Below are 26,545 nucleotides of genomic sequence, written 5' to 3'. Positions count from 1 at the left end.
GAATCAGAGAAAGGACTGGAAGAGCTTGAAGGGGCTAGAGACTCCATAGGTACAACAATGCCAAGCAACCAGAGCTTCCAGGGACTAAGCCACTACCTAAAGACTATACATGGACTGACCCTGGACTCTGACCTCATAGGTAGCAATGAATATCCTAGTAAGAGCACCAGTGGAAGGGGAAGCCCTGGGTCCTGCTAAGACTGAACCCCCAATGAACTAGATTGTTGTGGGGAGGGCGGCAATGGGGGGAGGGTTGGGAGGGGAACACCCATAAGGAAGGGGAGGGGTTAGGGGGATGTTTGCCCGGAAACCAGGAAAGGGAATAATACTTGAAATGTATATAAGAAATACTCAAGTTAATATAAAACAAACAAACAAACAAACAAAAACAAAAAAAGAAAAAGAAGAAAGTCAGTCATTCCATCAGAGTAATATTTATCTAACATAAGATAATATTATTTTTCCCTGCAAAATTTAGTGGGATTCTATACTAGTTTGATTTACTTTTACAGTTTTAAATTAAATAAATTAATAAATTCCTACTTTATACATCTTAGTAAAAAAAAAAATTCAGGCAGCTAATGCACAGACTGCATTCATTGTTTGAGAAAACACAAGAATAACCCAGGACAAAAACAAAGGTCATCTGCCACTGTAGTCCATCTCCTTTCATGTTGCAATGGCTCTTGGGAATCATCTGTACAGCGAAGACAATCACAGGGCAGAAAAGTAGAAAACATGGGTGTCACAGTCCTGTGTTACACAGATGTGTGCCTGTCCATTTTTACTGCCACACATAACTTTGCAAAATAAATACATGCATCTGTATACATTGCGTTTGCCTTCTCTATTCAGCTTTCCAAAGCTCTCCAGGTATCTGCACTGACTAAATCTGTTAAAGTTGAAGGTGCTGACTCAAATATTACTCTGTTTCTTCCTAGAAAATGCCAGATAATTCATATGAATGATTAATTCCGCGCCTAGCCCTGCCATAGAGAGCTCTGTCCACTCACAGTTGTATTGCTATATATTACCTTTTTAAATTTTTCGTCATTTTAAAGAAGTAAATCTTATCATGGCTTCAGTCACTTACACCCCCACATAAAAAAGTCACAACAGTCAAGCTTTGTTGAAACTCATTCACACTGTTAACCTATTCACCAACTGTATGTTAACGTATCTGAGAATGGCAAATTTTGCTTGAATTTAAACTTATAAAACACTATATATAATCACATATAACTTAATTATATGTTACTTTTATATTGACTTATATATAATATTAATATAATATATATTGACTTATATATTGATTTATATATTATATACATGCCCATTTTTCTTTCAAGTTTAATAAGTCAATTTTTAATTATATGTGTCTTTTGTAAACATAATTAGTTTATATTTGGTGTTCAATCAGAAAGTCTTAATCTCTTAATGGAGAGGGTTCCCCATTTTTATTAACTCCTATATCTTTATTAGATCCCCCTGGTGTTTTAGAAGCACTGACTGCATAGCTACCGTACTTACATTTATACTTTCTATCTATAAAAATTGGCATGACTATCTTTAGAGTGCACCGAGCTTAACCACACTTAGTGTAACTTACAAACTATTACTTTCCTGATGGTCTAGACTTCCATTCTTGGTTTTCAACTGCTATTTTTGTTGCCTTATTTCTTTTCAGAAAAGCTATTTTGACATTTGCATCAGTTTTGATGACCCACCTGTCTGTTTTCTATGTCCCACTATGCACCGTTAGACCTCTTCCTGCTTAAGTAGGACGCTGGTTAATGAAGCTAGCTTCATGCTTGCTGAAGAAGGGCCAGTCATTCCTGGGAAAATCCGCAAAGGGAACTCTTGAGGTTCTGTGGAAATGCTTGTCCTACAGCTGTTCCTGCATAGAAGTCATTAAAAATGGTCCCGACAGGAACAGGTATAAAGGTATAATCAAGAAAATGAAGAACAGAATAGATGCAGTCATCTTGGGGATACAGTCCGTGTACAGCCACTGGGAAATGATGTACGGTCTTATCAGCTTGTGGGCGTGAATGAGCTATTTTTTCCCCCAATATCAGCATTCGGTCCTGATCTAAATGATTTTACACACTGTATCTCTGACAATTATGGTTGGTTTCTTTGATTATCACAAAAAGCTTAATTTTTTACTCCATCTATTTGTGGTTGGTGTGTGTCTTCCAATACTGCTAGAGGTGCAAACGCTTTCTGAGTTCTTGAATACATGACTATTATTTTTTCTCGTTAACCCCACCTCATGTGAAATAACTTACTCGAGCATAAGTTTCTTGTCGTAGCCCTTCCTCAGGCATATAAATGCTATTCAATTGTCTTCTGACAGACAAAGATCCAGGGAAATATGCGTGTGCATTGTTCATGTACGTGTGTGTAGAGGCCAAAGGCCTCAGATACCTTACTCAGACACTCCCTTCCCTGGTTTAGAAACAAGTTCTCTCACAGGCCTGGGGCTCACGGGTTCAGCTAGACTGGCTATCCAGCAATCCCCAGTGTTCCACTGTCTCTGATTCCCTGGTGCTTGGATTGCATTACACAGACCTATATCGCTGCAACTGCATTGTTTTGTGTTATATGGGGTTCAAATTCAGCTCCTCCTGCTTGTGCAAGCACTTTACTAATTGAGCCATCTCCCTTGATCCGGGTAAGAATGTTTGAATCAATCAGTTATTGATACTATTATTATTTTCCAAATACCTGAAATTTTATTTTCCTTCCATTCAAATTTTTCGTTGTTATGTAGTTTACATATAGGTTTCTTTTCAACTGTTTGGAATACAAGAATCCATTTATCTATATACAAAAGTGTCTATTCAACTCAGAACATGTTAGTCATTTATGTTCTATTTGATATGCTTTCTAGAACACATACCTGCAATTCTCAGGTTCACTTACCAGCATTTTTGCTAATCCTTTCCTCTGCTGTTTCTCTCATCCCTCTCTTCCCCTGTACCTCCAAATCCTGTGAGCACCCCAAAATTCTGTTTTGTCAGTGGCAGTTACTTCTGTTCTAAATGCCTTAAAGATGGTAACACAAAATTTAGGCCACTCCCTCTGGACCAACTAGATTCAGAATCTGGGAGCTGCTCTTCACCAACTCCATAACCACCGGTGAGATCTAAGCATCACTGTGCCTTATCCTCGTGAGTAAAACTAATTACAGTGCTTCCTGTCACACATGGACCGATAAGAATCCAGTGAGTTACTAGGAGCATCAGAGGCCCAGAGCTGCCGCTCAAATGTGCTCAGAACACTGGTTGACCCTGTGATCTCGCTTCCAGAGCTGTGCTCTTCCTCTGAGTCTCCGCAGCCACACTTGCCTTTCTTGCTTCTCTCCTGTCCCCAGATGTCAGTGTTGAGTTTGGAGCTTTTAAATTTAAGGGGCAGAAAGATTTCTCAAGTGTTTGCTAAAAAGCAGACAAGTGGGTTTCTCTTGCACTTGGTACTTGGGTATTGGACGTCCCTTGTTCGATCCACAGCTGGAGACACCATCTCCACCCTAGATCCCAACAGTCAGAGCTACGAGCCTGATGTAAAAGGCTCCTTGTTTACTATTTCTGAGTCTGTGTTGTCCTGAACCCAGTGAGCTAATACTACACCTCGAAGCATGCAAAGCAGCAAGCATATATCTTTCTCTATCATCCATATTCTCTTACGTGACACAGCATGATGATGATGGTGATGATGGTGATGGTAATGATGGTGATGGTAATGAGGATGTTGATGATGATGGTGATAATGACAGTGATGATGACAGTGGTGGTGATGGTGATGGTAATGAGGATGTTGATGATGATGGTGATAATGACAGTGATGATGATGGTGATGATTGTGATGGTGACAACGATGGCAACAATGATGGTGATCATGACGACAATGAACGATTACCATGTCTTGAGGACTGCTATGGTCTGAATACGAATGTCTCCCTAGACCCCCTATTGAAGACTGTATTTTGTAGACTTTTCAGCTCTGTGACAAATGCTGAGGAGAAACAGATTAAATGCAGAATATTTATTTACCTCACAATTTTAGAAGTTTTAGTTCATGGTCATTCATGCCATTGTTTCTGGCGTATGTGATGTGTCTTAGTCAGGGTTCCATTGCTGTGGAGAGACACCATGACCTCAGCAACTCTTATAAATAAAAGCATTTAATTGGGGCTGGTCTACAGTTTCAAAGGTTTAGTCTATTTTTGCTATGGAGGGAAGCATGGCGGCACACAGGCATACAGGCACACAGGCTGAGAGTTCTACATCAGGATTTGCAGGAAAAGAGAGCAGCACTCACACACACACACACACACACACACACACACACACACACACACACACACACACACATCCCACTAGTAAGATAACTTGCTATGGCCTTATTGAAAATCACTCTCAAAGCCTGCATCCCTGTGACAGTACCTATGGGAAAAAGAATTGTGGCACTTTCCTTGACTTTTATTTCTCAGATAAGATCTGTTTCACAAGACCTGGAAGCATGACCGTCAGAAGGGAAAGTGGGAGAGATCATCTAACCTGCCTTCTACAGATAAACCTTTCTGTGGTATTACTGGGAGCTGCAATGCCTTTGCCTTCTTAGGGTTTCCTTCTGCGGTCATTTCACTACAAACTTAGAGAAGATCATGTCAGAGGGCTCTGGATCTGATGCTATTTTTAAGCTTTGAAATTCTCCAAAATTAGGCTCAATCAGGAGGTCTGTGAGAGCCAGTGAAGTACAAAGTAACACAGGCTGTCCTGGCCCGCATTTCCTCATAATGCTTCAGATTATAGAATCATAACCAGGGAAATTGTGAAAATTAAGGAAGACAAATTGGCTACAGGCATGCGGTCACGATTTCTAAACTACTCCCTGCATGAAGCTGAGGTTAATCAGGGGAGTTACAGGAAAACAAATTCCTCCCTTAATGAAAAGAAATGATCACTAAGAGTGCGTCATCAAAGGTGACACAGAGGACTTCTGGTCACTCATTCATGTTGTACTTGTGGTTAAACCCAAGTCTATTCCCATGTGCTTTGGATGAGTTTCAACTTGAATCACAGAATCAGAAATCAGTTTTCCCTCTCATACATGAATACATACACCCCTCGGGTGTTTTCTTCTGGAGAAAATATTAATTGAATAAAAAGAATACTAAAAGATCAGACTCTAATCTGAGTTGTAAATTGATGGCTTAGACTGTTAAAGGATGCGGCTAATTCATTAGTGAGCTAAAGGCAGCGGGCTAAAATGAACATATTTCATTTCTTCCTAGACACTTGATAAAAATATCGGTCCTTGGGCATGCTCTTAGGAAGGATACTTTCTTTAAAATTGTGACTCAATTCCTTAGTAACCAAAGCACACTACACACTAGTTCCACCCTTTATGATCATGATAGTCACAATTCTGCACTTGCAACTACAAGTTACTAAAAATATTGAAGGACTTACACCAGCTGTTCAGAACTGAAGCCCTATGCCCAGAAACTGCTGTTGGACTGGAAAGTGCCCGTCATCGCTGACTCAGGCATCTGGGAGCCTGGGAGCATCTGTCTGCCAGGGAGCAGCCATTGCTTTGTGCCAAATTTAGCAGGTGCTCTGTGTTTGTTCCAAAGTAGAGAGAGAGTGTCTCTAAAAATATCTATCATCCTTGTTCACCCAGGCGCCACATTATTCTGGGAATGAATGCGTTTTTAGTGACAATAGGCCACGTGTGTTTACCTTTGCCCCATTTCATGTTCAAGAGGAGAAAAAGAAAAAAGGTTTGTTTATGCCATAGTGTGGGGTGAAAAATGTAACTCAAGACCCGGGACGCTGTACTCCACTGATGCTGGGGGGATGAGGGGCCAGCAAAGCAGCTCGGCCTCTTTCCCAGGAGTCACACTAACACTCCCCAGAGCCCAGGGCCCCGGGCTCACCTGGCATTTCTTGGGTGTGTCTATTTTCTAGACTCTCCTTGCCTCAGTATCAGACGGTAGGAACTTGTCATGAATTTACATTGAAAACTTGATCTTTACCTGAAGAAGTGCAATTAAGGAAGATTTTTTTAATTAGATTCTGAAGTACTCGATACCCACATTGGTTTTTCATGCATGTTTCGCTCTGGTTGACTGCCCTACGTGATCTCTCTTTCCTCCCCTTCCCGCCTTCTCTGCTGCACCGTTACCTCTCTACCCCCTCCCTCTTTATCCCTCTGTCTTCCCTCCATCCCTCTCCCTTAGAAACAAACCTCCTTCCCAGTTTCATGGCCCTTCTAGTTCCCTTATACATTTCCATAACTGTTCCACCCGGTTACATAATCTTACAATTACAGGCTAGACTCTGCAAAGAGAGAGCTTGAAGGATTTGTCTTTCTCGGCCTGAGTTACCACACTTAAAATAATGTCCTCCAGTTTCATCCGCTTGCCAGCCAATTTCCTCACTGTGTTTTCCTCTGTGGCTGGATAAAACCCCATCACGTATACGCACTGCCCTTCATCAGCCCTTCATCAGTAGATGGCCTCTAGTCAGGTTCCCGTTCCTGGTTGGTGTGAAGAGTTCTGACACGCATGGTTGAGCAGGCATATCTGTGGCAGGCTGCAGAGTCCTTCGGGCACCGGCCCAGAAGTGCTATCAGGGTTGGATGAGACTTCCAGGTTTAGCTTTTGAAACGCCTCTGTGCTGATTTCCACAGTAGCTGTGGCACTAAGTTACATGCCCACAGGTTACAGGTTCCTCTCCTTGCTGCTTTGTGCAACAGTTTGAGAAGGTACTAGGCCTTGATCGTTTGGTGCAATCCAGCAGTAAATCAATCTTTTTCCTAGATGGTTATGTGTAGGGACACTTTCAATTTCTGCTTTGGTTTCCTTGCTTGTTATGGGGATAGCCATTCTGGTGGCAATTATTTACTTCCAAACTCAGAACCCGTCCTTTCGTGCACTGCTAGGATGCAGGGTTGCCGACAGCACACAGAGCTGATGTTACTTTGCCAGCTCTGTCTCTGTGTGCTATCTGGCAATTTTCCTTTATATATTTTCGTATTGGGTTATTTTTTATTCTGTTTTTAGCATCTTGACTATGATATGTTGGGAAGAGATTATTCTCTGGTCATATCTACTTGGAGTGCTAGATGCTTCCTGTGTTTCTTTTTCCGGATTTGAAAGCATCTTGGCTATAATTTCAGTGAAAAGTGTGTATGAACCATATGGTTTATCTCAGCTCTTTCTTACAGCCCCTGATTTCTTGGGTTTGGGCTCTTGAGTGTACCCAGACTTCTTGAACTTTTTCTGGTGTTCATCGACTTTTTTTCATCTGTGTGCATCTGTGTGTATTGCTGTATTGACTGTGTCAATATCCCTGATATTCTTCTTGATCTTGGCTGAGGATGTTTTCTGTTGTGTTTTTCATTGGGTCTTTCATTTCCAGAATTTCTGCTTTGCTTTGTGTGTGTGTGTGTGTGTGTGTGTGTGTGTGTGTGTGTGTGTGTGTGTGTATGAGAGAGAGAGAGAGAGAGAGAGAGAGAGAGAGAGAGAGAGAGAGAGATTCCATTTCCATGCTGAATTTTGCCTTCGTACTTTTACATTTTTAATCTTTCATTCACTTTGGTAACTTTCAGGTCTATGTCTTTCATTGATTTGGCAAGTTTCTCTTACATGTCTTGGATTATATGAATCCTATAGTTGGTCTTTGACTCTTTTTTCAATTTGTATTTGTTTGTTTATTATGCACTTCGGTCTGTGTACTGCACCAGTATGTGCATGTGAAAGTCAGAGAACAACTTGAGTTACTTCTCTTTCCACCAGGTGAGTTTCAGAGTTTGAACCTACACCCTCAGACACATGCCTTAACCCAGTGAGTCATCCCACCCACTGAGCCATCCCACCCACTGAGCCATCCTACCCACTGAGCCAACCCACCCCCTGGTCTCTAACCCTTTGAAAGCTAGACTTTTGCTGTCTCTTTAGTTAACGCATCATCTTTGTCATCTGGTGTTGTGAAGTTTGCGGAGCTGTCATAGAGGAGTGCTGAATCGTGTGCTGTCTTTGTATGCTCAAGTGTTTCCTACAAATGTCGGATGGAGGGTAATTCTCTTCCTTTCCCCTTGGCTTTTGCTTGTTTCCTTTGTTTTGTGTGAGTCAGGGGGAAAGCTGACTATAATAAAAACTATGGCAATGTCTCAGTGTTAGCCATAGGAAAGATGCTTGTAGGAAAGCTCAGCCTTCCAGCCTTGTTCTTGGTTTGCTCACTACCAATCGAATCACTGCTGTGAGCTGGGGTGGCCCTGCTGGCTCACCCACAGGAGTGCCCATATGGCTGTCACTTGACAGTAGTTTTGCAAGCAAAACTTTCTTTGTCCACACTGTCCTCCGTCTTCTGCCCTACAATTTGTGACCTTCTATAGGACCTCCCTCTATAGGATCCACCTCCTTGCCGTTCCTCAAACAATTTCCTCCATTATTCATGAACTCATCATTGTACAACAGTGTGTCACACTCACTTAAATCTCAACTCCAAAGTTACCTCTGTAGTGTGAACTTCTCCTGGGTAGATAAACATCTACTAACTCCACATAGGGCACTAATAACAGACCAAAGAAATTCTTCCGTACACACTCAGCTTGCTGAAGCGACGAGTTTCGTTTAGGTGAGGTGAAAGCAACGAAGGCAGCTTTACGAGTGGCAACATCAGTGAAGAACATGTCTCTTGCAGGAATAATTAGCTGGCAATAAATACTCAGGAAGAAGCACAGCCCTATGAGCCCCTCCCCTCTCCACAGCAGAACGTTAATGACCCCAACTGTGTATAGGAGTAAACGCAGCTGACGAGAGTTCAAGATGGCAGCAGCCGTGTCACACCCAAAGAGCAGCATTCCACAGCAATCTTCAGGAGACTCCTTCACCGGGACACTCTTGTCCCTCTCCATCTATTTTCTCCCTTCAGCATGTATACACCAGGTCTGTGCAGGGATGGGGGCTGGTGTTGCTAGTCTCCTCCCTTCATGCTTTGATGCTCACATGGCTTGTCTTTGAATGCATGAATTCAGCTGAGAATGCCCTCATGACAGCACCTGTTCTGTCTTTTGGATACACTCCTCTCTGTGCCACTTGTTATGGGAATCCAGCTCTGGACAAAACCAGTTAGAGAACGCCAGGGATTTTTTTGGTTTTGTTTTTTGTTGTTGTTTGGTTAGTTTGGGTTCTAGTTTTTTGGTTGGTGGTGATGGTGGTGTTTTGTTTTGTTTTGTTTTGTTTTGTTTTGTTTTGTTTTGTTTAGACAGTGTCCCGCTATATAGCTCAGGCTGTCTTGGAACTCACTATGTAGACCAGGCTAGCTTCGGAATCACAGAGCTCTCAGTTTTATCTGTGTTTCACTAACAGGCATGGGAGTGAGCCAGTACTCAGGAGAGTCTGGCAACGTGTTGAACTCTCCACCCATATGACCACCTGAGGGTGTACCTGCATCCCATGAATACTGGAGGGAAATTTCTACTGCAGGTTAAGCTTGTAGGGATTGATCTTATGCTACTTATATTCAAATGCTAAATTTTGTACCCAAAGATCTGATTGTCCCCCCTTTAATGAGATCAGCGAAGATGAGGAGATCCTCACATATACCAGCTTTTGTTGTATAAACCTTGCCCCACCCCAAGTTATCCCTCATTGGCTATTAAAGATGCCTTTAGCTTGAACTGGGCAGAAGAGAGAGGGCAGAGCAAAGGTTCCAGGCTTTGGGGTCTCAGGCAGGGATCACAAGGAAGGAGAACAAGGAGGAAGAAGCAGGTGGATCGTGAGCTCATTGCCACGAGGGCCAGCCTGGTGGAGTGGGAGCAGCCCAGGCAGAGCACGGCAAGGAATATCTCCAGGTTAGTGACAGAGAAGTAAGCAGAATAGCATCGAGGGTTGATATCTGCCCAGCTCTAATGCTTTAAGGCTTATTATAAATATAAAGGCTTTAGAGTTTTTAATTTGGAAACTATATGGTCTAAGTGGGGTAAAAAATACTCCCAGAATAATATTTACCACAACGCATATTTATAGACACAGATATTGCAGGGAGCCATTAGGACATTCTTTCTTTAGTAAACAGGGACTCACTGTTTACCCAGACAGCTTTGCCAACCATTCCTTAAGATAGCTTTGCAAGCATTTGTTTTCTCAAGATAGGAGGAAATGGATTCGACTGAAAGATGTAAAAGTACAAGAAGCATAACTCAGTATAAAAATTATGGCCCATCTGCCTCTGGCTATTTCTGTAGCTGCCAAGTAGGGACTATTGAACTAGCACGGTGCAAGGAAGTAGCTAGACTCCATTCGGTGCACATGACAATAGTGACTGCCTAGCACATACTCTTTTTTTCCATCCCTCGCCCTCCCAGTGTCAGGTCACTAAATTCTCCACAGTGAGTACACAAGGCACATGACAGAGACATGCTCACAGCAAATCCTCCAGAGCTCAAGGCAGGCCTTTCCTCTCACCATTCCTTCAGGAAATCTCTATAGCCCTCTGATTCTCTGTCTTTTCCATCACACATTCGACAAAAAACAAATTTTATTTAAGGGCACAAACCACACTGGATCTTCTTCGAAAGCATAGGAAATCATTTTGTCGGAGAACTGTGCCTGCATATTCTATCTCTCGGGCTTCATTCTGCTCTTCCAGTGCAGCAATAACCTCTCCAGGGGAAAGATGGAAAGATATAGCTCGGTAAAAAACACCCTTGATAAGTCATCTTTGTATTTTATCCTTGTACAGAGGAGAAAAATCAAACACTGTCCTGATCCAAGTTCTCAAATGGTAATACTAAAAGAACTCAGGAAGAGCTACATAAAGCAAAGTAGCGACCCAATTTCCCTCCAGTGTAATGGAAAGCCACTAGAGTGCTTTAAGCAGGCCAGGGCTGGCTTAAGAGCCACTCGAGTTGTAAAGTGGAGGGAAGCACACACTGGGAGTAGAGGAGGACTGTGATCCATGCAAGGATGACTCAGACCGTGTCAGTCTTTACCTACAGAGTATTGAGAAACAACTGTCGAAACTATAAAAATAGATAACTACAAAAAGGTAGTTAAATGCATATTTTTATATAACTTAGCCTTGAGGAATGATCCTAAGAGTAGAGCTGAACTATTGTAAGAGTAGAAAGCTCAGCATTTCTGTACTACTCGTGTTTGAGAAAACTGGACAATATTCATTGGATCTAAAAGAGCAGGGGAGCTTATGCTTCTGGGCTCTAAAGTTTGTCTTATGTCCCTATAATGATGGATGGGGCTCAGGGGAGCTCCTCATGGATTGGGAAAGTGGCTGGCCATATGTCAAGTTTTTCCTTGAACAATACCAAGCCGACAAGGCAATTTCGAATCTATCCAAGATTTTCAACACACACACTCACTACCTGTCACTCTGAAAATATAGAGATCAACTCCCTTTAAGGACAAGCTCGTCTATGGCTGTGGGGCATCCTGCCATCATCCATGTTAGCTGCCCCAAATTCTCTGTAGTCATGAAGCTAGTTACCTAACATCCTTCTAGTGTGTGTTAACAACCCAAAATTTAACTTAATTTATGTAGAGAATTTTTGCAAAGGTTAGGGAAATAATATTTGTTGGTTCTCAAGCTCAGAGAGTTTTGTATTAAATATCATTATCTTATTATTTCTTCGGTCCACAAGGCAGCTGAGGCTACTTCATTTTGTAAAAATTGAACTAACACCCAGAAAAGATAGAGTCCTACTGACAATGAGTAGCAGGACTAAGATTTTATTATAAAGCCTATATTTTATGGAAGCCAACTGAATAACTTGGCTTCAATGTCTTTCAAAGAATAGGACAGTGTTGAGGCTTTTAAAAGTGAAGAATTGTAAAAAAATAAAAAAATAAAAAATAAAAAAAGGTGAAGAATTGTACCTTAAAGTAAAATATCTTTTAGCAAAGTATTGTAAATGCATGATCACATAGGTGGGGATAGAGAGCTTGCTATGTAACCAAGGTGGGCCTTGAATTTATGGTCCTCCTGTACTGAAATTATAGGTATGTATCTGACCTGATTATCGCTCCATATCTTTTCTAGGTTCTACTGTAATCAAAGCCTGTGGTGGTTTGAATACACTTGGCCCATGGGAAGTAGTCCTTCTCCAGCGCAATGTTTACCTGGATGCTGCCATGTGACCTTGTGGAGGTAATGTGTCACTGTATAGAGGGGCTTTAAGGGATCCTGGTGATCAAGCTCTCCCCAGTGAAGAATAGACCCTCCTCCTGGCCACCTGAAGAAGAAAGAGTCTCCATGTAAATAAATGCCTTCTGATCAAAATGTAGAACTCTCAGCTCCTTCTCCAACACCATGTCTACCTGGATGCTGCTGTGCTTCCTGCCAGGATGATAATGGACTGAACCTCTGAACTGTATGCCAGCCCCAATTAAATGTTGTCCTTATAAGAGTTGCCTTGGTCATGGGGTCTGTTCACAGCAGTAAAACTCTGAGACAGACCCATAAACAATGGGTTTACCTAAGGTATCAGTTCTGTGTATTCAAAATATTTTTGAAGTCAAAATATTTTTTAAAGTCAAAGAAAATAAAAACAGACAGAAGAGGATGGAGAGAAGAGAGAAATTCAGTGTAAAATGTTTAAACATAGCAGGAAATATTTACTCTTGCATCATGAGAAAACAATTTGATGGAAATGTCCAAGCCTCAGACCTATGGACCATCTTATTATACGCCTGTGTACGCTGATCCAGTCAGGGAACTGACTAGAATAATTCTTCTTCTCTTCAGAGAAAGTCTCCTCCAAAGCAGTCCCTGCATCCCTCACTGCGCCATCTAGCTCAGCATCACTAAACAGAGCCACGCCCTCCTCTGCCTCCCACTGTACTTGGGCCTCTGAAGTATGTACCCACTGTGAACGTGTGAGTGCACATTTCTCTCCTCTACTGAATCATAAGCCCTAAGACAGCCCCATGTCTCATTAATTCTTAATCCATAAAATACTTAGAAATGATGCCCAAATGTTCATTTTAAGAAACTTATTGACAAGATAAATATTATTCAAACACATATCCTTGCCACTCAAAGGAAGAAAAAATACCTCATAGTCAGATTCTATCTCCTCCAACTCAATTGTTTTCATCGGGTATTTGTGTGGTTGGTTCAAACAGACCGCTGATGCTATTTCTACTGCAATCAAGAATGTAGTGACTTAAATTTAGAGGTTGAGATGGCTGTTCTCTGTTATCAACTTGACTGTATCTGGAATGAACTACAATCCAGAAATGGAAGGCTCACCTGTGACCCACATCTTGAGGCTGGAAGACACAAGCTTTCGATCCAGATCTTGAGGTGGGATGGCACACACCTGTAACAGAGATCTTGAGGCACACCTTTAATCTGGGCCATACCTTCTGCTGGAGGCCTACATAAGGACAATGGAAGGAGGAAGTGTTCTTAGTTCTTCCCCTGCTTATACTTACTTTGCCAGCACATCCATTAGAGCCTAGTTCTTCAGGATTCCAGCTTATACAGAAGACCAGTTGAATCTCCCAGGTTCGTGGGACTGCTCAACTACTAGAGTCTTGGGCTTTCCTTTCACAGCTGGTTATTGTTGGGTTAGTGGGTCTGCAGCCTGTAAGTTATTCCTATAAATTCCCTTTGTGTAAACAGAGATTCCTTGTGTAGATTCTGTGACTCTAGAGAACTCTAATACAGAGGTCACTCAGTGAAGCTCCTCACTGAATGGGTGAAAACACAAAGCGAAGAAGTTTCCTGAGGGCCCCGGGTTTGCACATAATGGTATTTCTCTCGCCAACCCTATGATCTTTCCACGTTCTCAGGTAACACACACAAAAAAACTTGAGTGTTCCTAAAATTATTTGGGAGCAAAAAAAAAAAAAAAAAAAAAAGAGTGATTAAAAAGTGAATTAGCAGCTGCTCTTATGCAAAGCAGACTTCATTATTTCCTGACCAAAGTCAGATTCTTCTCCTCCGAGTGAACTACTGTGCCCTTCTTGAATAAAATTACCATGAGTTCCAGAAAATGCTTCTAATTACTTAATGAGTGACAGGAAGAATTACAGAGAGTTAAACTGCCACTGTGTCATCTGAGGAGAACTTCCTGCATTTCATTCTCTCTGTGGGAGGGTAGGGATGGTTGTTAGTTGTTACAAGCTCAAGGGTATTACGGAGCAGAATGCAAAGTGTGCTTGAGTTCCTCTTAGATCCAAGTGGCACTGTAAAGAGACACCTCCCTTTCTGAGGAGGAGGATGAGGGTGGGTCATACTTCCTTCCTCAGGAGACCAAGATCAAGATCCTCTGTGCTCAGGGGCACTCCAGTAGGACATTGTGGCATGCAGTAAAATAATATATGCCTTAGATTACTTAATGAGAACACATAGAAAATGCCAAAAATATGCTAGCACTTACTCCTGTCCAAGGACTGATGGAAGTTGGTTCCTGCAAAATAATTAGGCGATCGTTCTTTAAACATGAAATAGGAAACAGTGAGGTGGCTTAGCAGCTTACTGGCTTGCTCCTCAGAGCTTGCTCAGTTCCTGTCTGGTAGGATCAGAATCACCTACCCAGGGTTAACACTGCCCACAGTGGGCCCAGCCCTCCTACATTTATTACTAATCAAGAAAATGCAGGGGCTGGAGAGATGGCTCAGTGGTTAAGAGCACCAACTACTCTTCCAGAGGTCCCAAGTTCAAATCCCAGTAACCACATGGTGGCTCACAACCATCTGCAATGGGATCCTCTTCTGGTGTGTCTGAAGACAGCTACAGTGTACTTAAATAAATAAAATGAATTTGGGGTTAGGAATTTAGCTCAGTGGTAGGGCGCTTGTCTAGCAAGCGTGAGGCCCTGGGTTCGGTCCTCAGCTCTGGGAAAAAAAAGAAAAGAAAAGAAAATGCTCCACAGACTTGCTAATCTTATAGAGACATTTCTCAAGTGAGAGCCCTCTTCTCAAATGACTATCGCTTTTGTTGTTGACATAAAACTACCTAACACAATAAACATAAAACATGTCTGAAAGACCCCAGCTTAGCAGCAGTAACGCCATTTTGCAAGGCTGTACTTAAGATGACTGGTTCAGGGAAAGGTTAGAACACTGAGTACACAGCGGCTGCCAAGCAAGATATGTTTGGTTGAAGGCCTGGCAACAGGACGACTTCGGTTGAGCACCTGACAATGAAAAAAAGCCCCAGGAGAGGTCCCACACCCTGGTGGGGGGCCGAGTCAGTCGTTATGTTCCAAGAAGGTAGCTAAGAAACTTGCCCCCGGGCTGAACCCTTGGGGGGCCGAGTCAGCCGTTATGTTTCAGGAAGGTAGCTAGGAAACTTGCCCCCGGGCTAAACCCTTGCCATATTAGAATCCACCAATTATATCCCTGTAACCATGCATCTGCTTCTGTATGCTTGCTTCTGCTCCCCAAAATCCTATAAAAGCCCATCCTTGGTTCCGTGGGGCGCGCCAGTCCCCCGAGTGACTGAAGCGCCCGCAGGTGCCTGTGCCTGTGTATCCCGACAATAAACCAAATCCTCTTGCTGATTACATCCTGTGGTGTCTCGGTCTGGTCTTTGGAGTTGGAGGGTCTCCATCCTGAGGGAAAGTTCTCCCTGAGAGCTTTTCATGTCTAACATTCTGTACTTATCTAATTAAAATGCCGCCTCATCCAAGTTTCCTTTATTTGTCTAAGGCCCATTGTCGCAGTGCTTGTTATTTGGCAGTCACCATTCTAAATAGTACCTTACTGAGTGCTACTCATGGTCAGCTGGCTGCATAAATAAGTGACTTAAAAGTTAAGGAATTCTCTCTGGTGCTAATATCATTTACTGGTAGATTCCAAAATCTGTTCCTTTGTGTCTTTTCTACTGCCATCAGAACAACAGAGGATCAGTCCCAACATCTCCATCAGCGAGTTCCACATATATGAACCCAACTGAGGACCAAAAATACACACACACACACACACACACACACACACACACACACACATCCCAGCAAAGGTACCTGAATATGTGCATCCCCTGTCATACTGCATTGGGCAGTCTAAGTAATATAGAAAAGCATGCGAGTAGGTTATATACAAATATACCATTTTATACAGAGGCATATACTTTTATATGCTAATATCTTTTGTGCATCCTTGGGTTTTAGTACTTCTGGGAGCCAGTGTTCCAAGGACGTTCTCTCTACTTGGGCAACAAGTGAGTACAAATCCATCTGGTCAGCAAACATGCACTGGAGGTCCCCTGGATCCTAGATAATTTGCTACACACTGGGGTCACTAAGCCTTATTTAAGGCAGTGCCCACATCTAGAGAGGCACACTGGTGGTAGATCACAGTTGCTTCACTAAGCCCAGTTACCCTCTCTTCCCATCAATGGAACCATTAGTAATTTTAAGTCACATGACCCTGACTTTCCCAGGAATTATTCTTCCCTGGTACACAAGAAATGACCACATGACCCCAGAAGCGCTGGTTGGGAATCGATCACACAGAAACAGTAGATTCTCCCCCACTTCACTGAGGATCACTGGTGAAAATCTGAAGCCACATGTGGCATGCTTTGTGAGGAGACAGCCTGATAGCAGCAAGGGGCAGCAGAGACTGAGATCCCTATGAGAGAAGGGAGAAGTAGGAATCCAAAGGGGGAGGGGGAGGGGGAGCGGAAATAACCGGAGAGGAAAAGCAAGACAGCCTCGTCCTTTTCCTTAGATCATTTCCTTCAGAAAACTTTGAAGCATCCAATTTTCTCCCTTAAATGTATATACATTTCTTCAAAACTAATAGATCTTTTGTCAGTTTTATGACCTGGGTAACTTGTTCTGAAATTCTGAGTCTTTGAGAGACAAATAAAAAGGGAGAGTTAGCTCAAATCTCCCAGCCCCTAGGCAAGGAAAAGAGTTTGGTTGTGGGAGATCACTGCTCCACACTCTGAAACTCCCCGTCACCGAGACACAGAAGCCTGTTTCCCTTCTACTAACAATGGCCAACCCATCACCAAGTGCAGTTAGATTTAACCACACGTGTGGCAAACAGCACAGCCCAACCTCCTACATGAGAGAAATGAGAGAATATGACTTTTTTTTTTTTTGCATTGATGACATGACATTTTCTTTATTTCTATCTTCCTCCAGGCAACTGCTGAAATTGCCTGTTTAGGGAATTTTTTTCTTTGAAACTGTAATAAAATTGCCTTCAATTCTCTGTGAGTGTACTCTTAAATTCTTTTATTTACAAGACTGAGAACCTCAAAGGTGACCCCAGGTTCCCCCAGTCACATGTGATAATTCTGGGAGACTCCCTCAAATTTCTGGTAACACCCATGTTGACACCCGGTCTCTTCCTCATACAAAGACGCTGGTCCACAGCTCATGTGCGCCCTGCTTCTTGGACCTGTTCTGGTGCACAGCGGCTTGCTTGTTCTTCAGGACCTCTCTAACCCAATGGCACACATTCTGAACTGGCCTCCCTATGGCTTTTGTTCTGACAGTTCTCAAGACAAAGGTCCTGGAAGACACCACCCTGTGTTGTTTACTAGCTCTTTGTGTGGAACCCCGTTGTATGCTCACTTAAGTGAGAGAGAACATCTCCATCACTCTTAAAGTCCTCACATTGACCAGAGCATACATTTAGTAATTAAACCAGCTTCAGGTCTAACTTTTGTGGAGATGACTTCTTGGGTTAGAAGAGGATTGATTGATTGACTGATTGATTGATTGATTGATTTTTTTTCTTTTTTGCATCCTTTTTTATTTTACTTTTTATTGATTCTTTGTGAATTTTACATCATGTACCCCAGTCCCACTCACCTCTCCATCCCCTTAGATCTGCCCTTTGTCCTTACAACTTCTCTACCAAAATAAAAAAACACATAGACAAAAAAGCAGAGAAAACATCTCCTCATAGAATCTATAGTGTGTCCCACAGTGTAGCCCTCATAGTCCATATATCTTCACTTGCAAATGTTCATTACAATGAGTCTGGTTTGGGATCTCTGTGATACCATCAATATTGTATCCTCATAAGGACTCCTCCCTGTCATCCTGTTGTTGCCCCCTGTCATGGAGCTTTGAAACAGCAGGACTGGCCCTTTCACTCATCCCAGACATCTGTAGATGATATAGATTTGGGGGGGGTGTCAACTTAGAGCCCTGAGTTACTACTCAAGCTGGTCAGTGACCCAGTTCTCCCCTATCCACACAGAGTGAGTTCTCCAGCACTGCTCAGGCTGGACTACCCAGTGCCTCCATCAGCAGGAGACAGGGTCAGCTCTCCTGTTCTCACCCTCACCCATGCCTCCAGAGCCAGCTTCACTGTGCGAGGTGGAAGGCCTGCTCTTCCAAGTGCTACACCAGTGAGGGGTCACAGCCAGCCCTCCTGCTCTCTTGCCTTCAGAGCCAGCTCTCCCAGCTACTGCAGGGTAGAGGTAGTAATCACCCCTGCACTCACACCACCTCACAGCCGCAGAATGGAAGGGCCAACTCTTCCTCACTCTTACCCTGGGGGCTGGCTCACCCACACCCCTTTGACCAGAGCCAGCTCTACAATGTTACCCGGTGAGACATAGGGCCCACTCTCCTGAGTGCTGCAGTTGTTAAGGAGTGGGGCCAGCTCACCCGCCCTCATGATCTCTGAGATCAGCTTTCCTGAGTGCCACAGGTGGCCAACAGCAAGGGGTCAGAGGACATCTCCCCACAACCCACACCACCCAGGCCACTCACAGCAGAGTAATGGCAGGGACTCTCTCCTTCTCTCAGGTCCTTGGGAACCAGCTTACTGGAACCCCTTCCACCAGGGCCAGCTCCACTGTGATGTCTAGGCAAGGCACATGGCCTGCTCTCCTGAGTGCTGCCAGGGGTGAGTGATGGGGCCAGCTTTCCAGAGTACCACATCCAGTGAGGGGCAGGGCTAGTTCTGCACAGCCCTTGAAGATCCACATAGTTCCAGGTGACTGTGGTGATGAGGGATGTCCCCATGTTCTTTAGTGGTCATATGTGCCACAGACGTTGACACTGACCCCTGCTACTGTGTAGCCATGAACTCAGACATAGCCCTCAGCAGCAGCCTGGGAAGGAACCTCACTATGGTCCCAGGTGCCAGGGCTGGCTATTCACAATGGGTATGTTTTCTTCAATTTTTAGTTTTGTTATTTTCAGTGCCCAAAACACAAACATGCACACACATGCACACGTGCACACACACACACACACACACACACACACATATACACACACACACTATGCCTCCATTTTACAGGTACCCTAAGCTCATCCCTGCTGGAGAAGACTAATTGTTTCCCAACCTATTACAAGTAAAGTCCTCACTCAGAAAGACATGAGATAAGTCAATCACAACTAACAGAGTAGATAAGAATCTATGATGAGTTCACCTCCAATACAGACCCATGCAGCTGATAAACCAGCCAGCCTCCATCTGAGGCTTGATAGTAAAGACAAACTAGGTCCTTTCTTGTTTATGATTAAATCTCTCAAGGACTGTGCTATGCCCCACCTGTAACCTTAACTACAAACGGTTCTGCACTGACTGTTCCAGGAAAGTTCAACCATGCCTGTGGTTCAAAGGTTGTTATGACCACCAGCTGTGGTGGCTACCTTATGACTGCCTTGCAATCATGTCTTTGTTTCAAAAAGTTGTTCTGACCAATTTATTATTCCTATGTCCTGCTTTTGTAACCTCATCTATGTAACTGCCTCCACTTGGAAACTCCCTACCCCTGAGCTATAAAAACCTTATCCTGCCCAGGTCCAATGCTGATCTTTGAACCCTGTCTGAGGGGAGGCAGCCGGTGTACATGAATAAAAAAAAAATCTGGCTTTAATTAAATGTTTGTTTCAATTAGTTTGGCCATGATCATTTGGGGCTCTGGTCCTTCTCCTCCCACTGGGATTTGTAGCTGGTCTTTGCTACTTTGTGGGTTCTTTTTTCCCACCCTTTATCCCACCAGTTTCTCCTCCTAACACTAGATAGGAGAAAAAGAAGGATAGAGGGGAAATGGGAATTAGGGAAAAAAATCTCTGAATCTAATTTCTTTCCTTTTGTTTCCTCTTTGACCACAGCCACTAACAAGCTACAATTAACCTCCCTAAATGATCAACAACTCCACACCCTGTCTCCTGAGGCCCTCACATTTATGTACCACTGAAAGGTTCCCAGAATTCCAAACACTGCCCAGTCTCAGACATCATGTACCACGCTTCTGCTAGAGCACGAGACAATCCTGGTCAGTGTGCTGTGGACAGTCCAAAGCAGCCTCACGTCCCCTGGGAGTAAACCTAAAGCACATCACTACAGGAATTAACACAGTCAAGACTGTAGAACTAGAGTTTCATAAAGGTTACTCATTGTCAGAGCCCGAATGTGCAGAACTAGAGTTTCATAAAGGTTGCTCATTGTCAGAGTCCGATGTGCAGGGCCGGACGTGCCTGAGGGAGAGCCAGAGATAGGACTTGCCAAACCAGCTATCAGCCCCAAGGACACTGACCATCCTTCCTTCCCCAAGGACACCCTCCCCTTCCTTCACCCCCCTGAGTGAGATGAGCCACCCTACCTGCCTGCCGAGCTGCTAGATAACACATACTCCTTGCTGATGTCATTTCACGCCGAAAGTAACCGTGCACCTTTTGAATTGACCAATCATGTGTAACCGCGAGAATGCCCCTTACCTCCCCTATATAAACCCCCGAGTTTGGAAGCTCGGGGTCGATTCCTCTGTCTCCTGTGTGAGATACGTGTCGACCCGGGATCCCGCTAAGACCCGGGATCTCGTTAATAAAGCTACCTCTTGCTGTTACATCAAGAATGGCTCCTCGTGATTCCTGGGGGCACCCCACCCTGCGATCAGAGCGAGAGACGCGGCTCCCCGTTTTGGGGTACGCTCTTTCATTTGGGGGCTCGTCCGGGATCGGAGCGTGACCCCCGGAACCCCGAATGCCACTTGGAGGTACTTTAGTGTGAGTGCTGGAAAGCGGCCGCTGTGTGTGAGTGTGTGTGAATTAAGTCCTGTAGTCTGTGTTTTTCGGTACCGGTTTAAGGTCTTAGTGCACTGTCTGGGCAGATGAAGGATTCCTGCCCTGTGCACGAGAGTCTTAGTGCACTGTCTGGGCAGAAGAAGGTTTCCTGCCCTGTGCACGGGTGGAAGAAGGATTCCCGCCCTGTAGAAAGCTAGCTTGAGAGTGCACTGTCTGGGCAGAAGAAGGATTCCTGCCCTGTGCACGGGTGGAAGAAGGTTTCCCACCCCGAATAGGCGCCTGTGAGTAGATGAAGGATTCCTACTCTGAATAGTCTTTTTCTTTCTTTTTTTCCTTTTTAGAAAGCTCACCGGGGGACGCCCCAATCGAGCAGGCTCTGGGACGCGTGAGAGACGTTCCTCGAGCCAGCCTTTGTCGGGTCCTGGCTCTGGGACGCGCGAGAGACGTTCCACGAGCCGAATTTTGTCGGGAGGACCCGGCAACGGACAGTCAAAAAGATCTGACTGTGACTTGACTTTGGAGGTCGCGTTCGGCTGCCTATTTAAGTATAGGCACGGACAAGTGTGCTTAGATGTGTTAGTGTCTGTTGTCTGTATTCTGTTTCTCTGTTTGGTATCCCAGAAGCAGCTAAGGTTAAGCTGCAGTTTGGGCCAGGTACTGAAGGTACCAGGCATCTGTGGAAATTGGTTATAGGATGCTTTGTCTTGGTCTTGTTTGTCTGGATTGTTTTCTGTGGTATTGTCCAGTGTCTTTTTGACTTTTGTTTCGTGTTTGAATTTGGACTGACGACCGTGTTTAAAATCTTGGACCGACGACTGTGTTTGAAATCATGAAACTGTTTGCTTTGTTCGTTGAAGAATTTTACTTGGTCCCCTTAATGCTTAGTGAGTAAGGAACTTAATTTTGTGGACCCCCCTCTAGTGGCGGTGTGTTGGTTGATAGCCAAAGTTAATTTTTAAAACAGTGTTTTATCTGTGCTTGTGCTCGAAGCCAGCTGAGATAAGCTAGAGAAGTGAGTAAATTTTGCTTGGGAGCAAGGAATCTTAAAGGTGGAGTTTCAGCCGGTATGGCACTTAGTGCGTAGCTGCCTAAAAGATCAGAAATGCTGTTAACAGGCTAAAAAAAAAAAAAAGAGACAGGCTGCGTTAGAAATGCTACAGGAAGAATAATCTAAAAAGGCTGAGAGCTAGGTGGGGCTATAAGGAAAACAAGAACAGGAAAGGAATTTCTGACATTTGCTCACAGTAGGAGAGCACTCATTTAGAGAAGTTCTTTAAGGAAGCCTGCCTTATCTGCTGTCTTTATTCCAAGGGAGGAGTCAGTCTCCAGCACTAAATTACTTGGAGGTGGCCAAGGTCAGGATTAATGTTTTCTTTTCCTTGGGCCCTTTAAACCCAGTGAGACAGTTTGGTAAAGGGCTACTACTGAAGTCCTGATAGCCCCAGGTGAATTCTTCTGTCAGCCACCTGGCATCTAGCAACCAGGTTCTAACCATCTCTCCATCCTTTTGTCATTAGTTGTTACTAAAAGCCTAGTGTCATTTGAAGGCTGGTTCTCTTGAGAGGCAAAGCCACGGAGCTGACACTGAAGAGAGATAAATGCTGTTTGCCCTCTTCACAAGATTCTCTTGTTTTCTCACCATCCCATTTGAGATGCTTGTTAGTAACTGTTACAGGTCTTCTTTACCACTGATGAAAGACGGAATCCTACTGGAGACCAGAAAAAAATGTTCCAGACACGGATAGAAGGCCCTCACTTCTGCCTGCTCTCTTCAGACGCCTGAAGGTAGGGAGTGCCAGGTCTGCCGCCAGGCTCCAAGGGTGAGTCTCTGAGGGGCTGGAAAGTGCTCCACCAATCTGGCTAAGATAAGGAAAAGATATGAAGAGAAAGTTACAGAAACTTGAAGGGTTAAGCTAAGTCACTGAGAGAGTTATTGTAAGTTGCAGAGAAAATAAGTTGATGCATGGTTCAGTGTCTGTGCAGAAAAGTGGACAGCACCTAATAGCTGCAGAAGAAGATGCAGAGAGACTGAAAAAAGAAAGAAAGAAAGAAAGAAAGAAGGAAGGAAAGAAAGAAAGAAAGAAGGTAAAAAGAGCAAGAAGCTAGGGAAGAAAAGAGACTAAAAGAAGAGGAAGCTAGAGAGCTAAAGAGAGATAAAAGACAAGAGAGGAACATATACTGGCCACAGTAGTTAGGGAACCTAGGAAGACAGTACCTGGCAACAGAAGAGAATTCCTGGCTAAAGATCAGTGTGCCTAATGCAAAGAAAAAAAAGACACTGGGTCAGGGACTGCCCCAGAAAGAACAAGAGGGGACACTGGAGAGCCTCTCGGTCCTGGAGTGCTGGCTATGTGCAGAGATAGGAGGGAAGCCTGCCCAGTTGTTTTATGGATACAGGGACCCAATGCTCTGTGCTCCTATGCCCCCCAGTGGGCCAATATCCAAAGACCTTGAGTGCAAGGGGCTACTGGCAACGAACAATACTTATGGACTGCCCGAAGAACAGTGGACCTTGGCATGGGCCGGGTAACCCACCCACTAGTTCATAATCATCCCTGACTGCCCCTATCCCTTGCTCATGAGAAAATTGCTCTCCAAAATGGCTTGCGTGGGCTGAAATGGTTGGGTGAGGCCATGTGTTTGCATATCTACAGACTGTGTATGTGGAGCTTAAGACCTGTCTCAGTGCACCAGTACCTGATGCTGGGAGATGTGTGACTTAGTCCTGATCTGCCTGGAACACATCACTCCTGCCAGCCGGACACTAACAATTACCACCCAATCCAGGACTTAAACTGTGATAGAGTGGCTGGTGTTCTGCCTTTGAATAGAGTGTCCCAAAAGATGGGACCACTGGTCAGCTGCCATGGACTAGATTCTCCACCGGTTGGGGACAATCTGGTCACCTTGCTGCCCAATCCGGACCTGGAGCCACCACAGCATGAGTGTCAAGTACTGGCAGAAGCCCATGGGTGGAGGAAAGACCTCTGTGACTGGCTAATTGACCCCTGCTGAAAGCCGAGGACCTTGTCCACAGACGGGAACAGTTCTCTTCATGAATGAAGGTCAGAGACAAGTGGGTGCTGCCATGGTGGACAACACAATGTCATCTGGGATGGCTGAACCTCTACCCCCCCCCAGCACATCAACACTTCAGATGCTTTTGCCATCTCTTGGATGCCCTGGTGAAGCCAACAACTGTGAGTACTATTCATTGCTCAGGATATCAGGAGGGAAGAGATTCAGTGGCATGGGGCAATAACGAAGCAGATTAAGCGGCTCGAAAAATGGCTATGCAGGAGCCTATCTTGGTTGCAGGCCTGCAAGAGACAGCCACTGAGAACTAGGATCGGACTAAGGGATGGCCTCACTTAGAAAAGGCCCAAATTGCTTAAAAGATAAAGGACAATGGCACACTTGAGGGGAAAGCTATACTCCCCAGAGAATAAAGGAAAGACTCACTTTGCCAAATACAGAAATGGACTCATTTAGGAGATAAGAAGTTTGTCCAAGTAGTTAAGGTGTGTGTAATAGACTTTAAGATTTTAGCCAGAGAGACAGTAGAAAGTATAAGGTATGTCAATAAGTGAATGCTTAACAAGCAAACAGGGCAAAGAGACCTAGAGAGTTTAGTGAAAAGTCGAAGTGAACTTCACTGAGATAAAACCAGAAAAATATAATCACAACTATCTCCTAGTGCATGTAGATACTTTTTCAGGAATAGATAGAAGCTTTCCTCACCAAATGAGAGACGGCCTCTGCAATCATCAAGAAGATACTGGAAGAAATCTTCCCCCGATTTGGAATGCCCAAGGTAATCTGGTCAGACAAAGGCCCTACTTTCGTTGCCAAGGTAAGCCAGGGTGTGGCCAAGTATTTAGAGGTCAATTGGAAATTACATTGTATCTACAGACCTCAAAGTTAGGACAGGTAGAGTAAATAAATAAAATTTTAAAAGAGACCCTGACCAAATTAAATTAACCATGGAGACTGGCGCAGACTGGGTGACACTCCTTCCCTCTTGCACTCTTCAGAGCAAGAAACACCCCTTCCAGATTCAGCCTTACCTGCTTTGAGATCTTATATGGGGCCTCAGCCCCCCCCCCCCCGTCTGTATTAGATGATGTTACTGAACCAACATGTCATAGTGCCATAGTAATAATGATTTGTATGCCAGGCTAAAAGACCTACAGGTGATACAGAAAGAAATCTGCTCACAGCTGACAGCAGCCTATGCCCCGGAGACCCCTGAGACATCCCATCAATTCCAGGTTGCAGCTACACTGAGCCCAGACATTCGAGCCTCACTGGAAAGGACTGTACCTGGTGCTGCTGACCACCCTGACAGCTGTCAATTCTCAGCCCTCACCAGCCGCGTACTAGCTGTTGGGGCTGAGAGCTGGGACCTAGAGGGAAATTCAGTCATGTTTGTCCTGGGTTCTATCAAGATAGGTGTGGGATAGGCTTGATTTCCATTACAAATGATATAACATTGCATATGTTAGTACTCTTAACACTTCTTGGGACTGTGCCTCAGGGATCACAGTCTGTATAAGCTCAGAAGTTCTAAAAGCTAGTCATGACCTTGGTGGATAGGCTTGGATAGTGTCCAGATTAGAATCCTCATGTTAAGACAACAATACCAAGCTGTTATGCTAGATGAAGCTGAGTTCTCCATGAAGTTCTAGGATTAGAACTATTAACAAAAAAAAGTGGGGAATGTAGAACTAGAGTTTCATAAAGGTTACTCATTGTCAGAGCCCGAATGTGCAGAACTAGAGTTTCATAAAGGTTGCTCATTGTCAGAGTCCGATGTGCAGGGCCGGACGTGCCTGAGGGAGAGCCAGAGATAGGACTTGCCAAACCAGCTATCAGCCCCAAGGACACTGACCATCCTTCCTTCCCCAAGGACACCCTCCCCTTCCTTCACCCCCCTGAGTGAGATGAGCCACCCTACCTGCCTGCCGAGCTGCTAGATAACACATACTCCTTGCTGATGTCATTTCACGCCGAAAGTAACCGTGCACCTTTTGAATTGACCAATCATGTGTAACCGAGAGAATGCCCCTTACCTCCCCTATATAAACCCCCGAGTTTGGAAGCTCGGGGTCGATTCCTCTGTCTCCTGTGTGAGATACGTGTCGACCCGGGATCCCGCTAAGACCCGGGATCTCGTTAATAAAGCTACCTCTTGCTGTTACATCAAGAATGGCTCCTCGTGATTCCTGGGGGCACCCCACCCTGCGATCGGAGCGAGAGACACTGCTCCCCGTTTTGGGGTACGCTCTTTCAAAGACCTGAAAGAAAACAGACAAACAATACAAGGTCTCCTGGGAAGAAACTCCAACTCCTGCCATTTTCACTCTGACAAACATTGCGTGGCTGGGAAAAGCCATTTCCATAAATGTTTCATTCTCCTCCTCCAGGCACAGCATCACTGAGACATGAATCATGTCCTGCTTGGCCATCAAGGATCCTTCTGCAAGTGCATCCTTTCTCTCTCAACTTCACAGGCCTGCCTCCAAGGACACAGCTCACTGCCAAATTATGCCCACGG

General features: G+C 44.3%; 1 protein-coding gene across 3 annotated transcripts in view; it reads right to left on the bottom strand.

The window, feature by feature from the left end:
* Window positions 1-1,337: 1,337 nt before the first annotated feature.
* Window positions 1,338-26,545, bottom strand: part of Cavin4 (caveolae associated protein 4) — a 100,924-nt gene continuing 75,716 nt past the window's right edge. For 2 of the 3 annotated variants that reach the window (XR_010066392.1, XR_010066394.1), the window contains exons 5-7: window positions 12,149-26,285; window positions 5,945-6,043; window positions 1,338-4,139 (exon numbers count right to left, since the gene is read on the bottom strand). The gene's annotated coding sequence lies outside the window, so the exon portion shown is untranslated. The remainder of the gene's footprint in view (window positions 4,140-5,944; window positions 6,044-12,148; window positions 26,286-26,545) is intronic. The other variant, XR_010066393.1, reaches the window with a different exon arrangement.

This window comes from Rattus norvegicus, chromosome 5 (assembly GCF_036323735.1).
Source record: "Rattus norvegicus strain BN/NHsdMcwi chromosome 5, GRCr8, whole genome shotgun sequence".
NCBI classification, from domain to species: Eukaryota; Metazoa; Chordata; class Mammalia; order Rodentia; family Muridae; genus Rattus; species Rattus norvegicus.
Note: the sequence above shows the minus strand (reverse complement) of the source record. Positions and strands in the feature narration are given on the sequence as shown.